Genomic DNA, 12,139 nt, shown 5'->3' with positions numbered 1-12,139 from the left:
CAGGCGATGTAATAGCCATAGTAGCGGCGCAGTGTCAGGCGATGTAACAGCTTGTAGTAACTGCGCAGTGTCAGGCGGATGTAACAGTCATAGTAGCGGCGCAGTGTCATGCAGATGTAATAGCCATAGTAGCGGCGCAGTGTCAGGCGATGTAACAGCTAGTTGTAACTGCGCAGTGTCAGGCGGATGTAACAGCCATAGTAGTGGCGCAGTGTCAGGCGGATGTAACAGCCATAGTAACTGCGCAGTGTCAGGCGGATGTAACAGCCATAGTAGCGGCGCAGTGTCAGGCGGAAGTAACAGCCATAGTAACAGCGCAGTGTCAGGCGATGTAACAGCCATAGTAACTGCGCAGTGTCAGGCGAAAGTAACAGCCATAGTAACTGCGCAGTTTCAGGTGATGTAACAGCTAGTAGTTACTGCATGATGTCAGGCGGATGTAGCAGCCATAGTAGCGGCACAGTGTAAGGCGATGTAACAGCTATAGTAGCGGCGCAGTGTCAGGCGATGTAACAGCCATAGTAGCGGCGCAAGGTCAGGCAATGTAACAGCTAGTAGTTACTGCACGGTGTCAGGCGGATGTAACAGCCATAGTAGCGGCGCAGTGTCAGGTGATGTAACAGCCATAGTAGCGGCGCAGTGTCAGGTGATGTAACAGCCATAGTAGCGGCACAGGGTCAGGCGATGTAACAGCTACTATTTACTGCGCGGTGTCAGGCTGATGTAACAGTCATAGTAGCAGCGCAGTGTCAGGCGGATGTAACAGCCATAATAACTGCGCAGTGTCAGGCAGATGTTACAGCCATAGTAGCGGCGCAGTGTCAGGCGATGTAACAGCTAGTAGTTACTGCACGGTGTCAGGCGGATGTCACAGCCATTTTAGCGGAGCAGTGTCAGGCGGATGTAACAGCCATAGTAACTGCGCAGTGTCAGGCGATGTAATAGCCATAGTAGCGGCGCAGTGTCAGGTGATGTAACAGCTAGTAGTAACTGCGCAGTATCAGGCGGATGTAACAGCCATAGTAGCGGCGCAGTGTCAGGCGATGTAACAGCTTGTAGTTACTGTGCGCTGTCAGGAGGATGTTAAAGCTATAGTAGCGGCGCAGTCTCAGGCAATGTAACAGCTATTAGTAACTGCGCAGTGTCAGGCAGATGTAACAGTCATAGTAGCGGCGCAGTGTCAGGCAGATGTAACAGTCATAGTAGCGGCGCAGTGTCAGGCAGATGTAACAGTCATAGTAGCGGCGCAGTGTCAGGCGATGTAAAAGCTAGTAGTAACTGCACGGTGTCAGGCGGATGTAACAGCCATACTAGCGGTGCAGTGTGAGGCGATGTAACAGCTAGTAGTTACTGCACGGTGTCAGGCGGATGTTACAGTCATAGTAGCTGCGCAGTGTCAGGCGGATGTAACAGCCATAGTAGCGGCGCAGTGTCAGGCAATGTAACAGCTATTAGTAACTGCGCAGTGTCAGGCAGATGTAACAGTCATAGTAGCGGCGCAGTGTCAGGCAATGTAACAGCTATTAGTAACTGCGCAGTGTCAGGCAGATGTAACAGTCATAGTAGCGGCGCAGTGGCAGGCGATGTAACAGCTAGTAGTTACTGCACGGTGTCAGGCGGATGTTACAGTCATAGTAGCTGCGCAGTGTCAGGCGGATGTAACAGCCATAGTAGCAGTGCAGTGTCAGGCGATGTAACAGCCATAGGGGGTCATTCCGAGTTGATCGCACGTAGCAACTTTTTGCTGCCCGTGCGATCAACTCGACGCCGCCTATGGGGGAGGGCTTTTTTGCATAGCAAGGCTGCGAACGCTTGTGCAGCCCTGCTATGCAAAAATTTTTTTGTGTAAAACTAGACCAGGGTAACAGTTACTTACCCTGTGCGATCAATCCAGCGATGCAGGTCCCAGAATTAACGTCAGACATCCGCCCTCCAAACGCCTGGACATGCCTGCGTTGGACTCACCACTCCCAGAAAACGGTGAGTTGCCGCCCCGGAACACCTTCCTACTGTCAGTCTTATTGCGATCGCGCGAGCGATGCCTTTCTTCATTCTTCTGGTCGTTGCCTGGCGACGGCTGTCACTAGGGAAACGACGCGCGTGCGCATTGTGGCCGCCGTGCAGTCGCAGTACTGACCCGTTCTCACCACTGCAACAAGCAGCAGCGTGCGAACGGGTCAGAATGACCCCCATAGTAACTGCGCAGTGTCAGGCGATGTAACAGCTAGTAGTTACTGCGCTGTGTCAGGCGGATGTAACAGCCATAGTAACTAAGCAGTGTCAGGCGGATGTAAAAGTCATAGTAGCAGCGCAGTGTCAGGCGGATGTAACAGCCATAGTAACTGCGCAGTGTCAGGCGGATGTAACAGTCATAGTAACTACGCAGTGTCAGGTGGATGTAACAGTCATAGTAACTACGCAGTGTCAGGCGATGTAACAGCCATAGTAACGGCGCTGTGTCAGGTAGTAACAGCTAGTAGTTACTGCTCGGTGTCAGGCGGATGTAACAGCCATAGTAGCTGCGCAAGGTCAGGCGATGTAACAGCCATAGTAGCGACGCAGTGTCAGGCAATGTAACAGCTACTATTTACTGCGCGGTGTCAGGCTGATGTAACAGTCATAGTAACTACGCAGTGTCAGGCTGATGTAATAGCCATAGTAGCAGCGCAGTGTCAGGCGATGTAATAGCCATAGTAGCGGCGCAGTGTCAGGCAATGTAACAGCCATAGTAGCGACGCAGTGTCAGGCAATGTCACAGTTAGTAGTTACTGCGCAGTGTCAGGCGGATGTAACAGCCATAGTAGCAGCGCAGTGTCAGGCGGATGTAACAGCCATAGTAACTGCGCAGTGTCAGGCGGATGTAACAGTCATAGTAGCAGCGCAGTGTCAGGCGGATGTAACAGCCATAGTAACTGCGCAGTGTCAGGCGGATGTAACAGTCATAGTAACTACGCAGTGTCAGGCTGATGTAATAGCCATAGTAGCAGCGCAGTGTCAGGCGATGTAATAGCCATAGTAGCGGCGCAGTGTCAGGCAATGTAACAGCTAGTAGTTACTGCGCGGTGTCAGGCGGATGTAACAGCCATAGAAGCTGCGCAGGGTCAGGCGATGTAACAGCCATAGTAGCGACGCAGTGTCAGGCAATGTCACAGTTAGTAGTTACTGCGCAGTGTCAGGCGGATGTAACAGCCATAGTAACTATGCAGTGTCAGGAGGATGTAACAGTCATAGTAGCAGCGCAGTGTCAGGCGGATGTAACAGCCATAGTAACAGCGCAGTGTCAGGCGGATGTAACAGCCATAGTAACTGCGCAGTGTCAGGCGGATGTAACAGTCATAGTAACTACGCAGTGTCAGGCGGATGTAACAGCCATAGTAACTGCGCAGTGTCAGGTGGATGTAACAGTCATAGTAGCAGCGCAGTGTCAGGCGGATGTAACAGCCATAGTAACTGCGCAGTGTCAGGCGAATGTAACAGCCATAGTAACGGCGCAGTGTCAGGCAATGTAACAGCTAGTAGTTACTGCGCAGTGTCAGGCGGATGTGACAGCCATAGTAACTGCGCAGTGTCAGGCGGATGTAACAGTCATAGTAACTACGCAGTGTCAGGCGGATGTAACAGCCATAGTAACTGCGCAGTGTCAGGTGGATGTAACAGTCATAGTAGCAGCGCAGTGTCAGGCGGATGTAACAGCCATAGTAACTGCGCAGTGTCAGGCGGATGTAACAGTCATAGTAACTACGCAGTGTCAAGCGGATGTAACAGTCATAGTAACTACGCAGTGTCAGGCGAATGTAACAGCCATAGTAACGGCGCAGTGTCAGGCAATGTAACAGCTAGTAGTTACTGGATGTGACAGCCATAGTAACTGCGCAGTGTCAGGCGGATGTAACAGTCATAGTAACTACGCAGTGTCAGGCGGATGTAACAGTCATAGTAACTACGCAGTGTCAGGCGGATGTAACAGCCATAGTAACTGCGCAGTGTCAGGTGGATGTAACAGTCATAGTAGCAGCGCAGTGTCAGGCGGATGTAACAGCCATAGTAACTGCGCAGTGTCAGGCGGATGTAACAGTCATAGTAACTACGCAGTGTCAAGCGGATGTAACAGTCATAGTAACTACGCAGTGTCAGGCGAATGTAACAGCCATAGTAACGGCGCAGTGTCAGGCAATGTAACAGCTAGTAGTTACTGGATGTGACAGCCATAGTAACTGCGCAGTGTCAGGCGGATGTAACAGTCATAGTAACTACGCAGTGTCAGGCGGATGTAACAGCCATAGTAACTGCGCAGTGTCAGGTGGATGTAACAGTCATAGTAGCAGCGCAGTGTCAGGCGATGTAACAGCCATAGTAGCTGCGCAGGGTCAGGCGATGTAACAGCCATAGTAGCGACGCAGTTTCAGGCAATGTAACAGCTACTATTTACTGCGCGGTGTCAGGCGGATGTAACAGCCATAGTAACTATGCAGTGTCAGGCGGATGTAACAGTCATAGTAGCAGCGCAGTGTCAGGCGGATGTAACAGCCATAGTAACTGCGCAGTGTCAGGCGGATGTAACAGCCATAGTAACTGCACAGTGTCAGGTGGATGTAACAGCCATAGTAACTGCGCAGTGTCAGGCGGATGTAACAGCCATAGTAACTGCACAGTGTCAGGTGGATGTAACAGCCATAGTAACTGCGCAGTGTCAGGCGGATGTAACAGCCATAGTAACTGCACAGTGTCAGGTGGATGTAACAGCCATAGTAACTGCGCAGTGTCAGGTGGATGTAACAGCCATAGTAACTGCACAGTGTCAGGTGGATGTGACAGTCATAGTAACTGCGCAGTGTCAGGCGGATGTAACAGCCATAGTAACTGCGCAGTGTCAGGTGGATGTAACAGCCATAGTAACTGCACAGTGTCAGGTGGATGTAACAGCCATAGTAATTGCGCAGTGTCAGGCAGATGTAACAGCCATAGTAACTGCGCAGTGTCAGGTGGATGTGACAGTCATAGTAACTGCGCAGTGTCAGGCGGATGTAACAGCCATAGTAACTGCACAGTGTCAGGCGGATGTAACAGCCATAGTAACTGCACAGTGTCAGGTGGATGTAACAGCCATAGTAACTGCGCAGTGTCAGGCGGATGTAACAGCCATAGTAACTGCACAGTGTCAGGTGGATGTAACAGCCATAGTAACTGCGCAGTGTCAGGCGGATGTAACAGCCATAGTAACTGCACAGTGTCAGGTGGATGTAACAGCCATAGTAACTGCGCAGTGTCAGGTGGATGTAACAGCCATAGTAACTGCACAGTGTCAGGTGGATGTGACAGTCATAGTAACTGCGCAGTGTCAGGCGGATGTAACAGCCATAGTAACTGCGCAGTGTCAGGTGGATGTAACAGCCATAGTAACTGCACAGTGTCAGGTGGATGTAACAGCCATAGTAATTGCGCAGTGTCAGGCAGATGTAACAGCCATAGTAACTGCGCAGTGTCAGGTGGATGTGACAGTCATAGTAACTGCGCAGTGTCAGGCGGATGTAACAGCCATAGTAACTGCACAGTGTCAGGCGGATGTAACAGCCATAGTAACTGCACAGTGTCAGGTGGATGTAACAGCCATAGTAACTGCGCAGTGTCAGGCGGATGTAACAGCCATAGTAACTGCACAGTGTCAGGTGGATGTAACAGCCATAGTAACTGCGCAGTGTCAGGCGGATGTAACAGCCATAGTAACTGCACAGTGTCAGGTGGATGTAACAGCCATAGTAACTGCGCAGTGTCAGGTGGATGTAACAGCCATAGTAACTGCGCAGTGTCAGGTGGATGTGACAGTCATAGTAACTGCGCAGTGTCAGGCGGATGTAACAGCCATAGTAACTGCACAGTGTCAGGCGGATGTAACAGCCATAGTAACTGCACAGTGTCAGGTGGATGTAACAGCCATAGTAACTGCGCAGTGTCAGGCGGATGTAACAGCCATAGTAACTGCACAGTGTCAGGTGGATGTAACAGCCATAGTAACTGCGCAGTGTCAGGCGGATGTAACAGCCATAGTAACTGCACAGTGTCAGGTGGATGTAACAGCCATAGTAACTGCGCAGTGTCAGGCGGATGTAACAGCCATAGTAACTGCACAGTGTCAGGTGGATGTAACAGCCATAGTAACTGCGCAGTGTCAGGTGGATGTGACAGTCATAGTAACTGCGCAGTGTCAGGCGGATGTAACAGCCATAGTAACTGCGCAGTGTCAGGCGGATGTAACAGTCATAGTAACTGCGCAGTGTCAGGCGGATGTAACAGCCATAGTAACTGCACAGTGTCAGGCAGATGTAACAGCCATAGTAACTGCGCAGTGTCAGGCGGATGTAACAGTCATAGTAACTGCGCAGTGTCAGGCGGATGTAACAGTCATAGTAACTGCACAGTGTCAGGCGGATGTAACAGCCATAGTAACTGCACAGTGTCAGGCGGATGTAACAGTCATAGTAACTGCGCAGTGTCAGGCAGATGTAACAGCCATAGTAACTGTGCAGTGTCAGGCGGATGTAACAGCCATAGTAACTGCACAGTGTCAGGTGGATGTAACAGTCATAGTAATTGCGCAGTGTCAGGCAGATGTAACAGCCATAGTAAATGCGCAGTGTCAGGCAGATGTAACAGCCATAGTAACTGCACAGTGTCAGGTGGATGTAACAGTCATAGTAATTGCGCAGTGTCAGGCAGATGTAACAGCCATAGTAAATGCGCAGTGTCAGGCAGATGTAACAGCCATAGTAACTGCACAGTGTCAGGTGGATGTAACAGTCGCCGCGCACAAACGCCCAAAGTATTGCAGCAACAGTTCTAACGCCTGTGACTCCATATGCAATAGTGGTCCCTGCGTACAGTCTATTTGACATCCGCCATTAGCCATCAATGGTTTATGAACATTGATGGTCCATGGCCATCCTTACACCAGACCTCAAAGTTTAAGATCACAGCTAAGCAAATGAGGTGGCACTCCAATGCGGTGAGTTGTGGCTCGTGCCTTAGTGATGTCACTGGTTTCTAGCGCACTGGTAGGCTGCATTCTCGTGAATATTAGCCCAGCGCCTTACAGCTGCCTGTACTGTGTAACGGAACTAGGTGCACATTAACACTAAACATAAGTATGTATTTCCGGAATATATAGAATTCTTATGCAGAGAGATGGGCCTCAGTGCTGCGGGCAATCCGGACCGGCCTGATCCTTATTTAAACCATTATAATCATCACTTGTAGTGCCTCTTATCCATTACAGCGGACTGACAGCCAATGGCGTTGGAGCCGGCCGCGCACGTTGCACAGTGTGGCAGATGTATTAACCTGGAGAAGGCATAAGGAACCAGTGATAAGTGCAAGGTGAAAGACACCAGCGAATCAGCTCCAATATGTAAATTAACAGTTAGGATCTGATTGGCTGGTTCCTTTATCACCTTGCACATATCACTGGTTTATCACTTCCTTATGCCTTCTCCAAGTTAATACATCTGCCCCAGTGTTCTGCACAGATCATGAAAGAGCCGTTTTGCAGTCACTTATTCTTACAGCCCATCTCACAGAGCTTGTAGCAGCCCCCCAGCTGTTCTTTGTGGCCACTGAGAATATTGGAGCAGATGGCGAGCCCCAGACTTCTGCCAAATCCATGCGAAAATCGATCAGATGAAGAATATGAACCCAGCGGAGGGAACATGTGCAGCGCTGAAGTATCGGTGACCCTCCTGGCATGTAAAGTGTTTGTGTTTCACACTGCACCATGGCTTCCGTGCTCCAGCGCTGCGGAGGCCTGAAAACCATTTCTGCTAAAATATTGTTGCGTTTTATCTCTCATGCTGTTATGTGAAGGCTGCAGCCTCCAGCAAGGAAATTAGACAGCAAAATATGATGCTATTACAGAAGACATATGATGCGGCATAAAGCGGCGCTGGCAATGATCATATTTACAACTCGCTGTTTACACAGACACCTATTTATAAAGCCACCGTGAATTTACAGCAGATCTAATGGTAATGATTCCACAGGCCCAGAGCCGGCCATAGGCATAGGCAAACTAGGCAATTGCCTAGGGCATTTGATATGCCTAGGGGCATCAGCAGCTTCTGCTGATTAAAATGATATGCGGCATGCCTATATTCTGTGTGTAGCATTTCATATGCAGATACAGCCACAGTCTCACACAGTATATAGGCATGCTGCATATCATTTTAATCAGCAGAAGCTGCTTGTGCATCCTAGCCACATAGCAATGCAAATAAGATGCATTTTCATAAAAAAGGTGTGCCCGACGTTAGCATTGAGGCAAGATTTATGAGGACACATCTGTATCCAAGCAGAGGCAGAGGTCACAGTGTTAGTGATAGTGTGAGTGCTGTGTGCATGTGAGTGGGTTGGTTGTGCAGTAGTGTTTGGAATATGTGTAAGGAGCATTATGTGTGTCATGTAAAAATGCATTAAAAATGTGCAACATATGTGTAAGGGGCACTATGTGTGTCATGTGTATAAGGGCATTAATAATGTGCGGCATATGTGTAACAGGGTACTACTGTATGTGTGTCATTATGTGTATAGGGGCACTAATAATGTGCAGCAAATGTGTAGGGGGCACTATGTGTGTCATTATGTGTATAAGGGCATTAATAATGTGTGGCATATGTGTAAGGGACATTATGTGTAAAAGGGCATTAATAAAGGTTGTCATAATGTGTAAGGTGCATTATGTTTATAAGGACATTAATAAAGTGTCTCATATGTGTAAGGGGCATTACTGTGTGGAATTAGGTGTATAAATGCATTACTAATATGTGGCATTATGTGTATAAGGTGCTCTACTATGTGGCGTTGCATATAGAAAGGGCACTACTGTGTCGTCTAATGTGAATAAAGAGCAATAGGGTGTGGTGTAATGTGAATAAGGAGCAATTCAGTGTGATGTAATGTGAATAAGGTGCTCTACTGTGAGGAGTAACGTTTATAAGGTAAAGTGATACTACTGTGTGATGTAATGTGAATAAGGTACTCTACTGTGAGGAGTAACATTTATAAGGTAAAGTGATACTGCTGTGGGATGTAATATGAATTATGGACACTTTCGCATGACCAAATTTGAATAAAGTTGCAGTACTGTGTGGCGTAATTGGAATTGGGGTTACTATTGTGTGGACATGCCCCTTGCCAGGAAAAACACACCCCTTTTTGGGCTGTGCGCCAAATGTGCGAATTGTTCCTATTTAAAATACAGGGGGTACAAACACCAAAATAAGGACTGCTATAGGTGAGAGGTGATGGTGCTGGGAAAGAGGTGCAAGGTCAGAGGAAGAACCAGCGGTGGTGCTAGGGGGCACCAGCCAAAATCTTGCCTAGGGCATCATATTGGTTAGGGCCGGCTCTGCACAGGCCTCCTAAAATGCTTCTCACCAGCCATTGGTACATGTATATGGAATGGCGAGTGGGATCTGCACATCACGCGCCCGTATCGGAATCCAGGAGGCTGCCGTCATCCCAGTTCTGTTTTCTGGACGGAGAAACTGCATCTGCCATAGGGCCAGTGCCGTTTCTTGCGGCGGGCGAGCCATGCAACCGCACGTCACGACGCAATCGCGTCATTCCGCGAAACTCCGCCCCCCGAGCAGGAGTACTCGAGAAGACGGAGGAGGGCTGGAAGGAGGAGGCGCGAGGAAGCTGGAAGGAGGAGGCGCGACGAGGAAAGAGAGACGGCCAACCCGAAGAGCGGGAAGATCCTTCATATGTAAGTTGTCTCTCTCTCTCCCTTCCTCCCCCCCACTTGACACTTGCCTGCCAGCTGCTGTGTAAAATTTGGACTTTTGCCTGCTGCACTTTGTAATTGGGGACATTTGTCTGCTGCACTGTGTAATTGGGGACACTTGCCTGCTGCACTGTGTAATTGGGGACACTTGCCTGCTGCACTGTGTAATTGGGGACACTTGCCTGCTGCACTGTGTAATTGGGGACACTTGTCTGCTGCACTGTGTAATTGGGGACACTTGCCTGCTGCACTGTGTAATTGGGGACACTTGCCTGCTGCACTGTGTAATTGGGGACACTTGTCTGCTGCACTGTGTAATTGGGAACACTTGCCTGCTGCACTGTGTAATTGGGGACACTTGTCTGCTGCACTGTGTAATTGGGGACACTTGTCTAATGCACTGTGTAATCGGGGACACTTGCCTGCTGCACTGTGTAATTGGGGACACTTGTCTGCTGCACTGTGTAATTGGGGACACTTGTCTGCTGCACTGTGTAATTGGGGACACTTGCCTGCCATAATGTGTAAAATGGGGACTCTTGCCTGCCGCAATGTGTAAAATGGGGACTCTTGCCTGCCGCAATGTGTAAAACGGGGACTCTTGCCTGCTGCAATATGTAAAATGGGGACTCTTGCCTGCCTACTGCGTAAAATGGGGACACGTGCCTGCCGCAATGTGTAAAATGGGGACTCTTGCCTGCCGTAATGTGTAAATTGGGGACTCTTGCCTGCCTACTGTGTAAAATGGGGACATGTGCCTGCGTAATGTGTAAAATGGGGTCTCTTGCCTGCCGTAGTGTGTAAAATGGGGTCTTTCCCCCCCCCCCCTGTGGTGGCCGTGATATCAGATGAGGCCACGGCCATTTTAATGAGACCACGCCCATTTTAATGAGGCCACACACCCTTGTCGTGAGCGCGCGCGCCTTCGGCGCACGCATTTTTGGTTTTTAGATCTTGGTGGGGGGGGGCGCATTTTTACATCTCGCACTGGGAGCCAAATTGCCTAGAAACAGCCCTGCATAGGGCTCTGGTTCAGACTTCAATGGAGGGATCTAGGGGGATCATTCCGAGTTGATTGCGAGCTGCCGTTGTTAGCAGCGCAGCGATCAGGCTAAAAATCTGCATTTCTGCGCATGCGTATGCACCGCAACACGCACGCGCGACGTACCGGTACAAAGACCTTTGTGGTTTTGCACAGGTTCTAGCGAAGCTGTAAGTCGCACGGCACAATGCAAGAAGATTGACAGGAAGGTGGCGTTTCTGGGTGGTAACTGACCGTTTTCAGAGAGTGTTTGGAAAAACGCAGGCGTGCCGGGGAAAACGCAGGCGTGGCTGGGCGAACGCTGGGCGGGTGTGTGACGTCAAAAGCCAACCCTCCAACGTTAGGATCAACGCACACGAAGAGTAACTACAGGTCTGGTCTTGTTTTGCACAAAATGTGTTTGCAGGCGCTCTGCTGCACAGGCGTTCGCACTTCTGCAAAGCGAAAATACACTCCCCCGTGGGCGGCGACAATGCATTTGCACGGCTGATAAAAACTGCTTGCGAGCGATCAACGCGGAATGACCCCCTATAGACCCAGCGATCGGTATTTCAGCGGGTATGGGTCATTGGGTCGACTCAACTTAGGTCGACAGTCATTAGGTTGACCACTAAAGGTCGACATGCGTTAGGTCGACAGGGACATTAGTCCGATATCTGAAAAGGTCGACATGAGTTTTTGGACTTTTTTTTGCCGTTTTCTTCGTAAAATGACTGGGAACCTCAATTAGTGCACCGTGTCCCCTCGCATGGCTCGCTTCGCTTGCCATGCTTCAGGCAGGGTGGCTCGCTGCGCTCGCACAGGTTAATGTTCCCAATTATAGTCCACGTGGATTGTAAAGTATGAAAAAGTCCAATTTTTTTTGAAAAAAAGTGAAAAACTCATGTCGACCTTTTGACCTGTCAACCTAGTGTCCCTGTTGACCTAATGCATGTTGACCTTTAGTGGTCGACCTAATGACTGTCGACCTAAGATGTGTTGACCTAACGACCGTATCCCATTTCAGCGCCTAACAGCGCTACACACAGATATACACCAGGGCAGGGCTTTGTAGGGGCATTTGCAGGTGGGGGGCCGCGCGTCTCCATCCACCTCTGAATCAACACATAGAGGGCCTAATTCAGACCTGATCGCTAGCAAGCGATTTTTGCAGCCCTGCGATCAGGTAGTCGCCGCCTACAGGGGGAATGTATTCTAGCTGTGCAAGTGTATGATCGCATGTGTAGCAGAGATGTACAAAAACGATTTTGTGCAGTCTCTGCGCAGCCCAGGACTTACTCAGCCGCTGCAATCACTTCAGCCTGTCCAGCAATGGAACTGACGTC

This window comes from Pseudophryne corroboree, chromosome 11 (assembly GCF_028390025.1).
Source record: "Pseudophryne corroboree isolate aPseCor3 chromosome 11, aPseCor3.hap2, whole genome shotgun sequence".
NCBI lineage: Eukaryota > Metazoa > Chordata > Amphibia > Anura > Myobatrachidae > Pseudophryne > Pseudophryne corroboree.
This window is presented reverse-complemented; position numbering follows the sequence as displayed.